The 18,237-nt window shown below is 46.1% G+C and overlaps 1 protein-coding gene across 4 annotated transcripts in view; it reads left to right on the top strand.

Annotated features, from left to right (window-relative positions):
* The window catches only part of CLEC16A (C-type lectin domain containing 16A), a 704,284-nt gene that overhangs the window by 257,011 nt on the left and 429,036 nt on the right, over positions 1-18,237 (top strand). The gene's annotated exons all lie outside the window — the stretch shown is intronic.

Below are 18,237 nucleotides of genomic sequence, written 5' to 3'. Positions count from 1 at the left end.
TATATCACAGGGAAATGTAACCATCCGATTACTCTGTGTTGTTCAAGATGTTAATTTAAAAGCATCTATATTATATCCTCTCCTAGAAAACAATATTGACTCATATATGGAAATGTTGACTCAAATAGGGATATTATGAGACTCGTCCAAAATGGGAGCTAAACTAACCTTCAGTAACCAATAGAAGGAGACTTCCACTTAGTCATGTGCTTCTGATGTAAAGTGCACACTACAGTACAGACTAGTGTTGCAAAGTATTATATCTAACCCCCTACGGCATTATATGAATCAATGAATACAAAACCAGACAGCACCTCCTTCATATAAGCTGTCGGTGGAACAAGAGAAGCCAATGGGCCGCTATTCCCAGTTCGCTAGAAACAAACATTATCTGCTCTCAGGAAAAGCACGCCCTACATGACTCCTCGTCATACTGAACAACACATAATTGTTATAAATGTCCCCATTCATTAGGCGAAGTATGCTTCGGCCCACCCGTCAATGCACATAATAATAGGAAGGAGCTCTAGCGCAGTCAGGCACCTACCTGTCCGTCGGTACAGTGTTTCTTTATTGGTAATTCCAGAAGGGCCCCTCAATCATTATTAGAGGCTCTTTTCCAAGCTCTTTTCACCAGGCGTATTGGATATTGTCGATCAACCAATTGTTCAGAAAGAGTTTTGGCATGCTGATGAAAATTCACCTTCTCCGAGCAATTCCTTCGGATACGGAGGAATTGTCCTACTGGCAGATTCTCCCGAAGAACCTTAGGATGATGACTCTCAAATGTCAATAGGGAATTCTTCGCCATAGGTTTTTTGTACAGCTCGCTGCCCAATTTACCATGCAGTGGGCAGATACGTATATCAAGAAAAGGCACGCTCACTTTACTGTATTCTACAGTGAACTTCAGGAAGTTGCTATGATTATTGGGCCAGGCATGGAAATCTAGAATTGTGACAACTGTACCTGGCCAGACCACAACAATGTCTACTATGTACCTTTTTCACAGCAAAATCCTGGAATGGATTGCTGTGGTCCAGTATATAGTCTTGCAAAAAAGGTGGAAATAGAGATTAGCCAGGCTGGGCGCAAAAATGCTGCCCATAGATGTACCAGATATTTGAAGATAGATGGTGTCTACAAATTTTAAAAAAATTGAGAAGTTGAGAAGGTTGCAGCCCTTGGTTGCACTAGGGTTTGCTACCAAGAGGAGATCCCAGATGATGAAGCATGCCACTTCGGTGGGTGATGGGATTTCGTCCTTTTTAAGAGGACTTCTTTAACTGATTAGTTTTTTTTCTGTTAATGCTCAGTTGTTTCAGACCCGTGGTTTTTCTTGTGTTATTTATGGTTAAGAGTGGGGATTGAATTCCGTCCGTTCTTTAAAATATTGTCCCAAGGACCCCCTTTTAAATATTTTGTGATATAAATACTGATAAGGCTACACCAGTTTCCAATATGGGATGTACCTTAGTCTTACCATACCAATTTAGGGGAGAAAGCAGAGTGACTGGGGTCCTGGATAGCAGAATCTCAGTCAGACTAGTCACAAACAGCATAGCACCAGGCAAAAAGTAGGGGTGACCATAAAAGCAGATCCTACTTTCCTACATAATATATACATATATGTTCGAGGTATGTGTGCTGTAGATACACATGCTTTGCACACTCCTGCCATCTATTGTTGGATTCGGATGTTTGCAAATTGTTTTTCTTCGAAGAAGTTTTTCCTAGTAACGAGGTAACTTTCGGAGATAGTGCGCATGGTCATAGACTACCTTGTTAGATTGTTTTTTTCCTCTATCTGGTTCGGCCATGTATTGCTGCGCTCTGGGTTCAAACCCTTTCTTTGGATTCTCCTTGACGCTCACTCTTCTCTACCTTTGACAAATTTTTTCCGTACCCGTTTCCCTCTTTGCGTATGTTTCGACATCGGAATCGACTTTCGAACGGTGACCTTTGTGGACGGCCTTCGAGGCCTAACCGTGCTGAGTCCGTTCTCCTTCGATGGATCAGACGTTTGAATTCTTCCTCAGTGCCACGCAAAGTATCCGCCCACTGACTCGCACAAAGTGTGCAACTTGTGCTTGTCTCCAGAGCACAAGGAAGAAGACTGCGACGCTTGCACATCATTCCATGGAAGAAGACTCTTTGGGATTCTGTCTTGATTTCAAGAGATGCAGCGTCAAAGCATTGAAGACACGCCGGGCATCTTCGGTGAAGACTCCGGCCAATAAGACATCGAGGCATCAGCGACAGAGGAAGGAGACAGCCTTCTCTAAACAAGACTCTGACTCAGAGCTAGAGATAGACCTCGACGCTGAAGAACTGCCACAGGGACAAGGTGACACGAGTACACAAGACCCCTTGCTCGCGCAAACTGTTTACAAAAATCACACAGCTTTTGGACCACCTCTGCCTCCTGGCCAAGGTCTGCACCAAGATGACGTTTCAGACGCCCTGCCACCTGGCCCGGCAACGAAACAGCCAGTCATGCCTTCCTCTAAGCTGAAACCCTCCTGTTCCCAGCACAAGTCCGGCTCTGAGCCAAATAGTCTCTGCCGAAACCGAAGCAACCTTCGAAGCCAAAACCTTCTGCCCCGAAAGGCCAGCCTCCGCTGGCACTAAAGACACCCGCACCAAAAACTTTGGTGCCGAAACAAAAAGAGGCCCCTTCGGATCCGTAAGTGGACACTATTCGGTTAATACCTGATCCAAAGCAAAAGAGGCTACATATTAATCCCAGGACTGGCCATATTCACATAAAACCACCTCAGAAATGCAAGCTTCAGGAGGAGGACACTTCGTACAAGAGCCCCTTGAAGAAAAAATCTGTAGCTACAAGTCCTTTCCATCTACCATCACTTCCGCCTCCAGCACCTGTGTCTCCACCTGAGAATCCTTTGCAAATTACACCTCAGGATTCCTCACAATCTCCTCATGACAATGATGATTCAGATGATGGGGGTATGGGGATATGCCAACAGATCCATGGACAGATTACACAATTGATCCCCCAGGTGATGCTGATCTAGACCTTTTACCCAGCCAAACTATCTCCACCAGACGACTGTGCATCACACCAAGACTCATTGCCAGGCTGCACAGTACCATGGGGTAGAATTCCATAAAGAATCTCAAGAAGAAGTTTTTTGTTTGAGGCTTTAGCATCCACACACAGGTCACCACAGACACTTCCCATGCTTAAAGGCATGATGCGACATGCTGATGAAATTTGCATCCTCACTCCTAGAGTGGACAAAAAATATATGGCCTCTCCTACAGAGCCTATCTTTATCAATGGATAGTTGCCATTAGATTCCCTACTGGTATCAAATGCTTGTAAGCGGGCAAATTCTCAAAAATTAGGAGATGCTCCTCTGCCAGATAAAGAGTCCAAATTAATTGACGCTTCTGGCAAATGCATTGCTGCTCAGGCTGCAAATCAATGGCACATTACAAATACGCAAGACCTTTTACCCAGGTATGACAGGGCACAAAGGGAGAAAATGGAGCGATTGCTCCAATATCTCCCAGATGAGCATAAGGCAAAGCACAGGACTTAGTCAACAAAGGTATGCTCATTTCTAATACCTCTGTGCAATGTGCTCTAGATGCCACAGATACAGCAGCCAGAAAGGTTAACACCAGCATCCAGCTCAGGAGACACGCTTGGTTAAGGATTTCAGGTTTTAAGCCTGAGGTCCAACAATCAATCCTTAATGCATCCTTTGATAAGGACCACCTATTTGGTCCTAACGTAGACCAGGCGTTAGAAAAAATGAAAAAGAGAACTGAAGTAGCTAAATCTATGGGAGGACTCCAGACTAAGTCCAACAGAGGCTCCTTTGGTTGCTCCTTTTACAGAGGATTGCCAAAAACCTCATCCCCACATCAAAATACCTCAACTTACAAAGATAACTAGTCCTCTCCCTCCAGAGGATCTTTTCGAGGAGGTTATAAAAGCAACAACTTCAAGGGTAGTTGCAAGGGCAACATACCCTGTAACTCCCCTTCCACCAACAAACAGTGACTTGCCATGCTTCCCCCCGATTACACAACACCTGTCCGGGGAAGACTTTAACGATTTCTCCCCATTTGGCAGTCTATAACATCAGACAGATGGTTGCTTGGAATTATCCAACATGGTTATTGCCTGGAGTATGCCAGCAATCCCCCAAAAATTACACCTCGATCTCACAAGCTATCTCCAGAACATATACACTTGCTAAAACAAAAGGTCCAGTCCCTCTTAGTAAAAGGGACAATAAAGCCGGTTCCAATACAGTACCGGGTCTCAGGGGTTTACTCTCTGTACTTTCTCATCCCCAAAATGAACGATTCCCTAATATCTATTCTGGATCTCAGAGAGCTAAATCACTATACACTTTCGCATGGTGACACCTCAACAGGAACTCCCAATTTTACAAACAGCCAATTTTATGTTCACTCTAGATTTAAATGACGCATATTTTCATGTTCCAATTCATCCAGCTCATCGCAAATACCTGAGATTTGTCATAGCAGGCAGGCATTACCAGTTCAAGGTACTTCCCTTCGGAGTGACTACAGTGCCCAGAGTTTTTACCAAATGCCTGGCAGTAGATGCTGCTCATCCCAGAAGACAAGAAATTCACATCTTCCCCTATCTAGAAGACTGACTTATCAAAACCAGCACTCACCAGAATTGTCTATAGCACACACAGATCACAATAGATCTACTTTATCAACTGGGCTTCACCGTCAATGCACAAACATCTCACCGGCATCTATAACAAATGCAGTCTTATCTAGGAGCCAGTCCAGACACAGTCAAAGCTCTAGCCTCTCCCCATATAGCCAGAATACACATTATTCAGGCTACAATTCTACAGTTTCAACCCAACCAAGCATTACCAGTCAGAGTGGTCATGCAACTGCTGGGAAAAAACGTATCAGCAGGCCGCCCTTTCATCTACCCTATTCCACATATTGTGCTGACAGCAGACTCATCTCTAACAGGTTGTGGGGCTCATCTAAAAAATTATACAATACAAGGCATGTGGAGCAACAAGCACAAGAATCTCCACATCAACTATCTAGAGCTTTTAGCTGTTTTCTATCACTGAATGCTTTATAAAATCACCTCTTAACCAAAACTGTTCTAGACCGAACTGACAACATCACAACAATGTATTATGTGCAGTCGCTTGGGGGGGGGGATTGGGGGGGGGGCACTTTCTCCAACCGTCAACACTCGCTTAAGCCATTTGGAATTGGGCGATCCAACACAGGATTTTCTCTTCTGGCAGAACATCTCCCAGGAGTAAACAATCAAATTGCCGATCTCCTCAGCAGAAGAAGGCAGAAAATTCATGAGTGGGAACTTCACCCCCAAGTTCTCCTTCCGTACTTTCAACAATGGGGATTTCCACAATAGACTTATTCTCCAGGACGGAAAAAGCTTCAGGTTCCCACACCCTCTATCAAAGGGCTATGCCCTATGAATGAACTGGTCACGGATATTTGCCTTCGCTTTTCCGCCTCTCCCGCTCATTCCGTGAGTGGTTTGGAACTCAGGCAAACATCTCTCACACTAATTCTAGTAGCCCCCACATGGGCCCGTCAACCATGGTACCACCCTGTTGGAGCGGTCACTAGTTCCACATAAAAAACTGCACCTTACCTCCAGTCTCCTCGCACAGAAACATGGAGAAGTCAGATATTCAAATCCCAAAGAACCGAATTTAAAGATCTGGCTCCTGAAGTCCTAGAGTTTGGTTATTTAAATATACCACCTGACTGTTTGAATATTCTAAAAGAAGCAAAAAGGCCTACCACTAGAGCTTGCTATACATCAAAATGGAAAAGATTTGCTTTATTTTGCAACAACCACAAAATCAATCCTTTAGATGCTTCTATACAAAACATTATTTGTTACTTTTTACATTTACAACGAACAAGACTGGCGTACACGTCTATTCGTTTGTAGCTGCTGCTGCAAGGTGCATACTTACAGAATAGGCAACATCTGTCACTATTCCGGTAAACAAGGCCTTCATGGAAGGCTTAAAAAGGGTAATACCACCAAAGATTCATCCTGCCCCAGTGTGGAATCTCAACATTGTTCTCACAAGGCTCATGGGGTCACCTTTTGAAACATTACACAAGTGCCTTTTACAGTTCCTCTCATGGAAAGTTGATTTCCTCATTGCTATCACATCACTTAGGAGAATTGGTGAGCTACAGGCATTGACTTTAGAAGAATCTTTGTTTCAACTGCACGACAACAGGATAGTTCTCCGCACCAACCATAAATTTCTTCCCAAAGTAGTTTCTGCTTTTCATATAAACCAAGCGGTTGAGTTACCAGTTTTCTTTCTTCAACCTGATTCTGTAGGAGAACGCACTGTTCACATGCTTGATGTGAAAAGAGCTTTTACTGTACTACATAGGTAGTACAAAGGACTTCCGCCAAATAACTGTTCGCTCCACCTCACAAAGGCAATCCTATCTCTAAGTCTGGTATTGCAAGTGGTTTAGCTCTCTGAGATCCAGAATAGGTCCTAGGGAATCGTTCAAACATGCTATGCTAAAGCTAATAGGACTTTGACCATACCCCCTAGAGCATATTCCACTCTCAAAATAGACTTTTTATGTAACATTCCTCTAGCTGGTATATGTAAAGCAGCTACATGGTCTACACAACACACATTTACCAAACACTATTGTCTAGATGTGTCAGCACAACAACAGGCTAATGTAGGCCAAGCAGTCTTAAAACACTGTTCCAAATAACTTCAACATCTACAGGTTAGCCACTGCTATGGCAGTATAGTGCTTTGTAGTCTATGCAAAGCATGTGTATTCACAGCACACATGCCTCGAACTGAGAATGTTACTTACAGAGTAAGCATCTGTTCTTGGCATGTAAAGCTGTAGATTCACATGCGCCCACCTGCCTCCCCGTGTACCTGTAGTTGTTGCATTTCTTTATTATACGCATGGACATCTCTATTCTACACTTACTCCATTTTCACCCTCTTGCGGGAAAAAATCTAACAATGGAGTTGATGACCATGCACTTATCACAACAAGCATTGGAAATGCAATAGGTCTCGGATTTATTTGAGTTAGAGCTAATGGCATTGTAAATGGCAATGTCTTTTAGCCATGTGTTATGGAGTGTATGCATGTGGTGTGTAATGGAATTATGTGGTATGGATTGGTATTGTTCACCCTGCACACTCACTACTCTGCACTCACTGCTCTGCGCTCACTGCTCTGCACTCACTGCTCTGCACTCACTGCTCTGCACTCACTACTCACTACTGTGCACTCACTACTGTGCACTCACTACTCACTACTCTGCACTCACTACTCTGCACTCACTAGTCACTACTCTGCACTCACTACTCACTACTGTGCACTCAATACTCACTACTGTGCACTCAATACTCACTACTGTGCACTCAATACTCACTACTGTGCACTCACTACTGTGCACTCACTACTCACTACTGTGCACTCACTACTGTGCACTCACTACTGTGCACTCACTACTGTGCACTCACTACTGTGCACTCACTCACTACTGTGCACTCACTCACTACTGTGCACTCACTACTCTGCACTCACTACTGTGCACTCACTACTCTGCACTCACTACTCTGCACTCACTACTCTGCACTCACTACTCACTACTGTGCACTCACTACTCACTACTCTGCACTCAGTACTCACTACTATGCACTCACTACTCTGCACTCACTACTCTGCACTCACTACTCTGCACTCACTACTCACTACTCTGCACTCACTACTGTGCACTCACTCACTACTGTGCACTCACTCACTACTGTGCACTCACTCACTACTGTGCACTCACTACTCTGCACTCACTACTCTGCACTCACTACTCTGCACTCACTACTCTGCACTCACTACTCTGCACTCACTACTCTGCACTCGCTACTCACTACTGTGCACTCGCTACTCACTACTCTGCACTCGCTACTCACTACTCTGCACTCGCTACCCACTACTCTGCACTCACTACTCTGAACTCACTACTCTGAACTCACTACTCTGCACTCACTACTCTGCACTCACTACTCTGCACTCACTACTCTGCACTCACTACTCTGCACTCACTACTCACTACACTGCACTCACTATTCACTACTCTGCACTCACTACTCACTACTCTGCACTCACTACTCTGCACTCACTACTCACTACTCTGCACTCACTACTCACTACTCTGCACTCACTACTCACTACTCTGCACTCACTACTCACTACTCTGCACTCCCTACTCACTGCTCTGCACTCCCTACTCACTGCTCTGCACTCCCTACTCACTACTCTGCACTCACTACTCTGCACTCACTACTCTGCACTCACTACTCACTACTGTGCACTCACTACTCTGCACTCACTACTCTGCACTCACTACTCTGCACTCACTACTCTGCACTCACTACTCTGCACTCACTACTCACTACTGTGCACTCACTACTCACTACTCTGCACTCAGAACTCACTACTATGCACTCACTACTCTGCACTCACTACTCTGCACTCACTACTCACTACTCTGCACTCACTACTGTGCACTCACTACTGTGCACTCACCACTCACTACTCTGCACTCACTACTCTGCACTCACTACTCTGCACTCACTACTCACTACTCTGCACTCACTACTCTGCACTCACTACTCACTACTCTGCACTCACTACTCACTATTCTGCACTCACTACTCACTACTCTGCACTCACTACTCACTACTCACTACTCTGCACTCCCTACTCACTACTGTGCACTCACTACTCACTACTGTGCACTCACTACTCACTACTCTGCACTCACTAGTCTGCACTCACTACTCACTATTCTGCACTCACTACTCTGCACTCACTACTCTGCACTCACTACTCACTACTCTGCACTCACTACTCACTATTCTGCACCCACTACTCACTACTCTGCACTCACTACTCACTACACTGCACTCACTACTCACTACTCTGCACTCACTACTCACTACTGTGCACTCACTACTCACTACTGTGCACTCACTACTCTGCACTCACTACTCACTACTGTGCACTCACTACTCTGCACTCACTACTCTGCACTCACTACTCTGCACTCACTACTCTGCACTCACTACTCACTACTCTGCACTCACTACTCACTACTCTGCACTCACTACTCTGCACTCACTACTCACTACTCTTCACTCACTACTCACTACTCTTCACTCCCTACTCACTACTCTGCACTCACTACTCACTACTCTGCACTCACTAATCACTACTCTGCACTCACTACTCACTACTCTGCACTCACTACTCACTACTGTGCACTCACTACTCACTACTCTGCACTCACTACTCTGCACTCACTACTCACTAATCTGCACTCACTACTGTGCACTCACTACTCTGCACTCACTACTCACTACTGTGCACTCACTACTGTGCACTCACTACTCACTACTCTGCACTCACGATTCTGCACTCACTACTCACTACTCTGCACTCACTACTCACTAGTCTGCACTCACTACTCACTACTGTGCACTCACTACTCTGCAATCACTACTCTGCACTTACTACTCACTACTCTGCACTCACTACTCACTACTCTGCACTCACTACTGTGCACTCACTACTCACTACTCTGCACTCACTACTCACTACTCTGCACTCACTACTCACTACTGTGCACTCACTGCTCTGCACTCACTACTCTGCACTCACGATTCTGCACTCACTACTCACTACTCTGCACTCACTACTCACTACTGTCCACTCACTACTCTGCACTCACTACTCACTACTCTGCACTCACTACTCACTACTCTGCACTCACTACTCTGCACTGACTACTCTGCACTGACTACTCTGCACTCACTACTCTGCACTCACTACTCTGCGCTCACTACTTTGCACTCACTACTCTGCACTCACTACTCACTTCTCTGCACTCACTACTCACTACTCTGCACTCACTACTCTGCACTCACTACTCTGCACTCACTACTCTGCACTCACTACTCACTACTCTGCACTCACTACTCTGCACTCACTACTCTGTACTCACTACTCACTACTCTGCCCTCACTACTCACTACTGTGCACTCACTACTCTGCACTCACTACTCACTACTCTGCACTCACTACTCAGCACTCACTACTCACTACTCTGCACTCACTACTCACTACTGTGCACGCACTACTCTGCACTCACTACTCACTACTGTGCACTCACTACTCTGCACTCACTACTCTGCACTCACTACTCACTACTCTGCACTCACTACTCACTACTCTGCACTCACTACTCACTACTGTGCACTCACTACTGTGCACTCACTACTCACTACTCTGCACTCACTACTCACTACTCTGCACTCACTACTCACTACTCTGCACTCACTACTCACTACTCTGCACTCACTACTCTGCACTCACTACTCACTACTATGCACTCACGATTCTGCACTCACTACTCTGCACTCACTACTCTGCACTCACTACTCTGCACTCACTACTCTGCACTCACTACTCTGCACTCACTACTCTGCACTCACTACTCTGCACTCACTACTCTGCACTCACTACTCACTACTCTGCCCTCACTACTCTGCACTCACTACTCACTACTCTGCACTCACTACTCACTACTCTGCACTCACTACTCTGCACTCACTACTGTGCACTCACGATTCTGCACTCACGATTCTGCACTCACTACTCTGCACTCACTACTCTGCACTCACTACTCTGCACTCACTACTCACTACTCTGCCCTCACTACTCACTACTCTGCACTCACTACTCACTACTGTGCACTCACTACAAGACGTTCAATTCTACGGAACTCTATAAAAGCTAACCCAGAAAACGCATCCCTTGGTCAGGGGAAAGGTAGAAGAGGCAGCATTTCACAACATCAAAGAAGCACTACTACAAAATACAACTATGGCATACTTCGATCCTGCCAAGGAGACAAAGCTTATATTGGAAGTCAGCCCCATCAGACTAGAAGCTGTCCTACTGCAACCACTGGAAGGAATGAATGAAGGGCGATTGTCTTTGCAAGCAGTGCACTAACCAGTACAGAGAAATGCTTTGCGCACATACGGAAGGATTCCCTTACCATCAAATGGGCTTGTGCACACTTCCACCTATAACTGTATGGACGGTCCTTAAAAGTATCCACCAACCCCAAACTCCTCACACCAATAGGGTACTAGCCTGAATGCACAAATGTGGCTGACTACCTTTCACAACACCCTAAGTCCGAACAGTCAACAGTAGCGTGTGAAGAATATGCATAATGCATCACCACTGTGAACTGCGCCTTATCGATTGTGGTAAGTGAAACTGCAGAAGCTACCGAAGTGGATCTGTGCCTTCAACACACCCTTGCCACGCAAAATCTATTGAATGGAAAATCTTCCTACATGACATTGGGGATCATGCTAAAGACAGAAATATAGATTTGAAAGGACTATGCAACATGTGTGATGAACACAGAACCACAGATGAAGGTATCCTCGACCGAAGACACGGACTGGTTATGTCAAAAGCTTTCTACGACAAAATTCTGTGATTGGTGGGTGCTTTACTACGGAAGGGAAAGTTAGAAATGGAACTCTCAAACTCTTTAACGAGAGAATAGAAATGGATTTTGTGAAGTCTTAAGATGCAATGAAACAGCAGTCAAAATACTCGTATATTTGCTAGATTTCGCCAGATGCAACAGAAAGGGGAAAATATTGTGTTGGTGCATAGCCACAAGGACCAAGATATGATCCATCATCCAAATATGGAATCTTTTCCACTTTGAAGAATGTTTTGTGTAAGAGGATGCTTTCTCTGCTTTTAGATTGGCCAGACAATCGACATTCCATGCTTCTTGCGCGGCGGGCAGCCATCAGAGACTCGTCTTGTGCTGCATTATATTTTCTGACACGAGTCCTCCGCATTCTGCCTACTTCCTCCGACGTGACGCAGCACATCAAGATCCCGGCCCTCATAGTGTCCGATGCCACAGTGATTGACAGCAGTTAACGACTGCTGAGAGAGGGCAGCCCCTCCCCCCTGTGCGAGTTCAGTACACTGTGTGAGGAAAGCCGCGCCGGCGCCACTGCCACTACTGCGCAAAGACACGCGGAGACGAGGTGGGGGGGGGGGGGGTCTGTATGTGTGTGCGTGCGTGTGAGTCTGCTTCCAAGGAGCCATGGGAGACAGGAAGCGCGCGCGACCTGATCCCAGTTCCAAGGTTGCGCGTGCACCTCGCTTGTCTGTCTCCCTTGACTCCTCGAAAGCCAGAATGATTACAATAGAGTCTCGGAACGACAGATTGCTTCGCAATCTGTTCGCAGTTCCGAGACCTAAAAAGGAGGAATTGCCTCACCTCGTGACTATGAAAGACTTCTTAGAAGAAAAACAAATTGCAAACATCTGGACCCAACAGTAAATGGCAGGAGTAATCAGTGCATGTGAATCTACAGCTCTACATGCCAAGAACAGATGCTTACTGAGTAAGTAACATTATCTATATACATTCACTGAAAATAACAAATGTTAAAGTAACATTATAAACTGTTTAAGAAAGAAAAACTCAGAAATTTGCTGAAAAAACCTCCAAAGGTTAAAGTAACATAGTTAGGTAAGTTTCTCAGTGACATTAACATTTTGAACAGACATAGAAATTCTGTAGTTATTGTTAGCAGCACTAACGAGAACTTGCGCCTAGCCATGCACTCCTTATGAACTATGACATCACTCATGGTATAATTTATGACATCACAAATTACATCATTGATGACATAATCCGATGAGTCTGTTAGTTTGTTTTATAGTTTACATAGTGGTGGGTAACCATAATACTTTTCTACCTATTTTAGTACAGTTTTGGGCCAGCCAATAGGTGTACATGTTTACACAATGCATAGGCTCCTAAAGCACCATAACTGTGTGGAGGTTTTAAAATGTTATAAATCTTTGTGTTCAAGAGTAACTCTATGTACAGTTGACGATTGACTTGTGTTCAATATGTTCCACACAAGACTTTTGGTTCTGCAGAAATGTTTTCAACAGGAGAAAGATTTTAAGTACTACATACTAAGTTTTGTAAGCAGTCTTGAGTTGTTAGACCGAATCACCTCAGCATGACAATTTCTGCTCAACATAAAAGACTGTGTGCACCAGCTACTAAGCATTCTACATGTGCTTAGTTTGCTTCAGAAGATAGGGTATCTGTATGAAGACTGCGAGTAATATGTGTAGTAGTGTGGCTCACTGGTTAGAGGCGGCAGACCCGAGAGCAGAGGACGGCCCGGGACCAGGGTTCGATTCCCGACGCGGCAGGTTTCTGGACCAGGGTCAGCGGACTCGATAATTCTCTCGCCTCGGTGCCCACTCTGATCAGCGATCACACTCGGCAACTCTGGGCATTAGCTTGCCACATCTTCACTAACGGCCCCACCAGACCGCCGGGGATGCCTGGTCTCACCCTGGAGATACCCAATAAGGGACCATCTCTCAGGGAAGCCAGGAAGGGTTTCGCAGCGGTCGAAGCGCGGAGATACTCCTCCGGGAGTCGATCCTAGCGCTATATAAACTTGCAATTAATTAATTAATTAATGATTTTAGAACCTTCAGACCATGGTTATTTTTAGTGAATAGTAGCTCTTCGCATAAGGTTTTCATAAAGTATACACTGTGCTTAGTGTATACTTTTTAATTCTTTGTAGTGTATTTCTCATGTGACCTACACTGTCTGCAAGCAGTGTTGTACAGAGTACATATTTTCCGTAGAGTAAACAGTTCCCACTTTTCTACTCATATGCACTTCATTTCTCAGTGTAGGTTCAGTGACTGTCAGGGCTTTGATACAGGTAAAGACTGTCCGTAGCAGGGCATTAGTTATGTAGCAGGGCTTGAGTATCTGGAGGAACTTGGTTTCCCTGAACAGTTGAATACAGATTGAACACTAAGAATGAAAGGGTACCCTATCCTGCACACAGTCATCTTGAACTCGGTAACTCATGAAGTGTATTGTAAAAGGTCAATGTTGCAAATAGTACAAGCTTGCTTTACCTATATGGGTTGTATGTATGATAGTAGTAATGGTGCCTCATATTATTCTAGTTATTTTTTGCATTTTCATGGTATACCCGTTTAAAGAACAATGTGTTCAAAAGAAGCGTGGATGATGTCATCCCTGATGTCATTTGAAATGTAATCAGTGATGTCATAAATGATGTCGTAGAACATGTCATGAGTGATGTCATGTGAGAGGTCATAAGCAGTACATGGGGACGCAAGTTCTAGTTAGGGCTACTAACTATGACTGCTAAATGTCTTTGTTTTTTTTTAGTTCAAAACATTAATGTTATCACTGCCCAGTTGTACATCCAGTCTGGCCGTCACATTGCAATTCACATATCTATCTGAAAAGGATACAACCACTAATACACCCAATAGCTCCTAAACATACATTCAGATATACAGATACATCATATGTATCAAGGCCTACTGGGGGCAGTTCCGAACACACTCTTGCACACCCATATACTCACTAACACAGCCCGAAAGCAGTTCATCAGACTTTGGCCCCAGCAACACGCTTACGCCGTCAACCATGTCCCCCTATCTGTGTCAACCCCATCCTTATCCCTGAAGTGGACACAGAGCTGGACAGAAGTTTCTGTCCCTGTGTACATCCCTGGTGTTGATTTTGTGCCAGGAGGTGGGTAAGAGGAATTGGAGGGGCAGCTGGACCTTTTAACTGACCAGCTTGAAGAATCTATGGACTGGCAGACGGACCCGGGTGAGGCCAGTGGTGTGGGCAATTCCTCTGTCACTGGCTTGCTTTCTCCCCCTACCGTGGCTACGGACGAGGGAGCTTTCTTCGCCATGGTGGTGGTAAGGGTGGCCGAGGTCCTTGGCCTCGAGCTTTCTTTGGTAACAGTCAGGACTTAACCTCCTGACCGGTGCTTCAGCTTGCGACTACCACTTCAGAACCCCTTTTGCCCTTCAATGAAGCCCTCATCAATGTCCATCTGGTTACTTGGTCCAGGCCCAGGACAGCACAATCGCCTGCCACCACCGCTCTGCTCCGGGTGACTCTGCGTTCCTCTTGCAACATCCCTCCCCGAGATCTTGGTTGTCCAAGCCTCATCTTCAAAAAGGTTTATTTCCTTTTGCATCCCCAGGTAGGGAATTACAGAAGGTGGACCACCTTGGGAAGAGTAAGTTTTCTTCCTCCTGCTTGACATTGAGATCGGTGAATACCTCATGCCTCTTGGACTGATACGCCCATACCATCTGGGATATGGTTGCGCAGGTGCTACCTCAGTGTCTGAAGGATGCCAGGCCGTTCTCTTCCAGGCAGTTACAGATGGGAGAGATGCAGCTAAATTCACCTTCCGTTGTGGCCTGGACACTACAACTCACTGGGCAGAACAGTTGCCTCGTCGGTAACATTCAGACATTATGCCTGGTTGAGGAATTCTGTCTTCTCTGGGGATGTACAATTTACTTTGATAGACATGCCTTTTGATGGCAGTCACCTTTTTGGCAGAAAGCCGGACTCCGCGTTTGAGCGCTTCAAGGATTCTCAAGCTACAGCCAGATCCTTGGGCCTCACGGTTACCTCCCTTCCACCTCAGTCTGCCTTTCGTCCCATTCGTCGCTACGGAAGGGGCGCCAAGCCGCCTCCTGTCCAGCCTAGTCGCTGCACGCTGTCCATCCGCTGCCTGGCCACGGACATGGGACCCGGCGTTCTCGTGGTTCAGGGACCCAGCGGGCGGGCGAGCCAACACTTGTCTTGCTGACACTGCCTCCACACCTTCATAGTCTGACGTTTCAGGCCCATCAGTGGCCAGTCGGAGTCAGGATTCTCCATCACCTCCTCTGCTGGCAATCCATCACATGGGACAGGTGAGTTGTGCTGATCATCCGAAGGGGCTACTCCCTCCCCTTAGAGACTACCCCTCCCACCAGGCCACTCTCTATGACCAAATGTTGGAGGATCATTTGGCACTTCTCCACAAGGAAGTTGCGGCTATTTTTGCCAAGGAGGCCATTTTATTCCCTCCACGTTCTGGTGCCCAAGACACCGCCATGTGGTGCTGCAACAAACAGGGCGGGGTGGGTTTGTGGACCCTTTGTCTGGAGCCTCTCCCCCTCTGGACATGGCTGGAACATAAGGGCATAACCCTTGTGGTTCAATACCTGGTGGGTTCTCTGAACGCCTGAGCGCACAAACTCAGCCATCGGTGCCTGGTTGATCGCGAATGGTGTTTCCATCCAGAGATAGCGCAAGGTCTCTTTCAGCAGTGGGGAAACGTTTGGTTAGATCTGTTCACCTTCGAAGAGAATGCGCAATGTCAGCAGTATTGCACATTGGAGTTTCCATGACAGTGCTCGCTCTGTGATGCTTTTATGTCGTGAGAGGAGCTTTGGCCTCCTCTACCCCTTTCCGCCTATACCACTTCTGCCTGGGGGGCTCAAGAAGATCAAGCACGACCTGGCTCAAGTTATTCTTGTGGCTCCGGATTGGGCATGAAGAGTCTGGTATTCCAGCCTTCTGAGCATGGCCATCGATCCTCCGCTCAGACTGCCCCTGGAAGATCTTCTGTCACAGCAGCAGGGGTGGTTCTTCACCCAAACCTGTCCAGCCTCCAGCTCCTTGCATGGAGTTTGAGTGGCAGCAGTTGACCGCTTTCAACCTTCCACCCGAAGTCTGTGATGTCCTCTTGGTAGCCAGGCGTCCCTCCACTAAATCGGCATAAGCCTGTAGTTGGAACAAGTTTGTGTCATGGTGCACGGCAAAGGCTGTTTATCCCCTTCCCATCCCTCTTTCATTTGTCCTCTTGTATATACTTTCTTTGGCTGCAGGGGTGGGGGGGCCGTGTGCCCCTGCATTATTTCTAATGAAAGCCCCGGGGATGTGCCAGCCCCCGGTGCTGCAGTGGTGTGGGGGGCGGGCTTCCATGTGCCCCCATAGTCTATATGAAGTCTCAGGAAGGTGGCGACCCCTGGGGATGCGGGGGGGTACATGCAGCTCCCTCTCGTTATTTTCAAGTAAAGCCCCGGGGAGGAGGCCGTCCCAGGGCTTGGAGGAGTCCATGAGGCCCCATCGTTTATAAAATTATAAGTGCCGGGGAGGCAGTGGTCTCCGGGGCAGTGGGAGAGGCCGTATGGTCCTCCCCAGCATTTGTTTTAGAAAAAAGCCCTGGGGACATGGTGGTCCCCAGGGTATTAATAAGCCTATGCTCTGCTCTTCCTATATTGATCTAATGCCCTGGAACCTGGCCCACCCAGGGGGCTATAATGATCCTACCAAAAATTTAAAAAATGCAGCCCCCCCCCTCCCTTCCCAACCCCTCTCCCCAAGGGGCCTTAGGGGGGTGGGGGGGGGGGGGGGGTCGGGGTGTTTCTACCGTCGTCTTTGCTTTTCTTTTTTGTTTTTCTTTTGTACATTGTCTGTGGGACTCTGTTCGACCCAGTCCCAAGTTGGCTGCCAAAGCCTCCAGGTTGAAGTGTTAGCAGCCAATCAAATTTCAGTAGGATTTCGGGCTCCCAGATATTTTTATTTACTTAAATATCTCTGAAACTACTGAACGGATTTACAACAAATCACAAACCACACGCTATCTCGACAAATATCTAGCTTTCTGCCAAGTTTGGTGTAATTCCGTTTAGCAGTTCAGGCTGTAGTGTGTTCAAAAAATGAAAAATCCCTATAGACATTACATGGGGAAAAACGTGATTTGGGATCCCCCCTTTTTTCTTCTCGGCCCATGCTTGACGGATGACCCCGAAACTTTCAATAAAGCAGCTGAACTAAGAAGTTTTTTTCAAATTTCGTGAAGAGTCCTCAAACTGCACCAAAGCTATTGGCAAAAAAAGCTTTTCCTATGGTCCTAATATAACTACCTACCAGCCCTGTGGGAAGGGAAGCAACGTTTTTGAACTCTCCCAGTCACTTCTGCCCAATTGCAAGGCTTTAAAAAAATATCAAAAGGCTCAAGGTTTTCTGATTTGGAAAGAATAGTTCTAAATGTTATTCTTCTATAACATCATAATGTTTTTTTTGTTAAGACTCCCTTCAAACGTGTCATATATTTATTCTTTATTTAGGTAGCTAGAATAGAAAGTAACCTGCCAATACGCATGATTGAGCTACAACAATAAATAAATGTTTCTCAAAGGCTTATATTT

The sequence above is a fragment of the Lissotriton vulgaris genome, chromosome 10 (genome assembly GCF_964263255.1).
Source record: "Lissotriton vulgaris chromosome 10, aLisVul1.2, whole genome shotgun sequence".
Lineage (NCBI taxonomy): Eukaryota > Metazoa > Chordata > Amphibia > Caudata > Salamandridae > Lissotriton > Lissotriton vulgaris.
The sequence above is the reverse complement of the archived record's forward strand: the minus strand, read 5'-3'. Positions and strand labels throughout refer to the sequence as shown.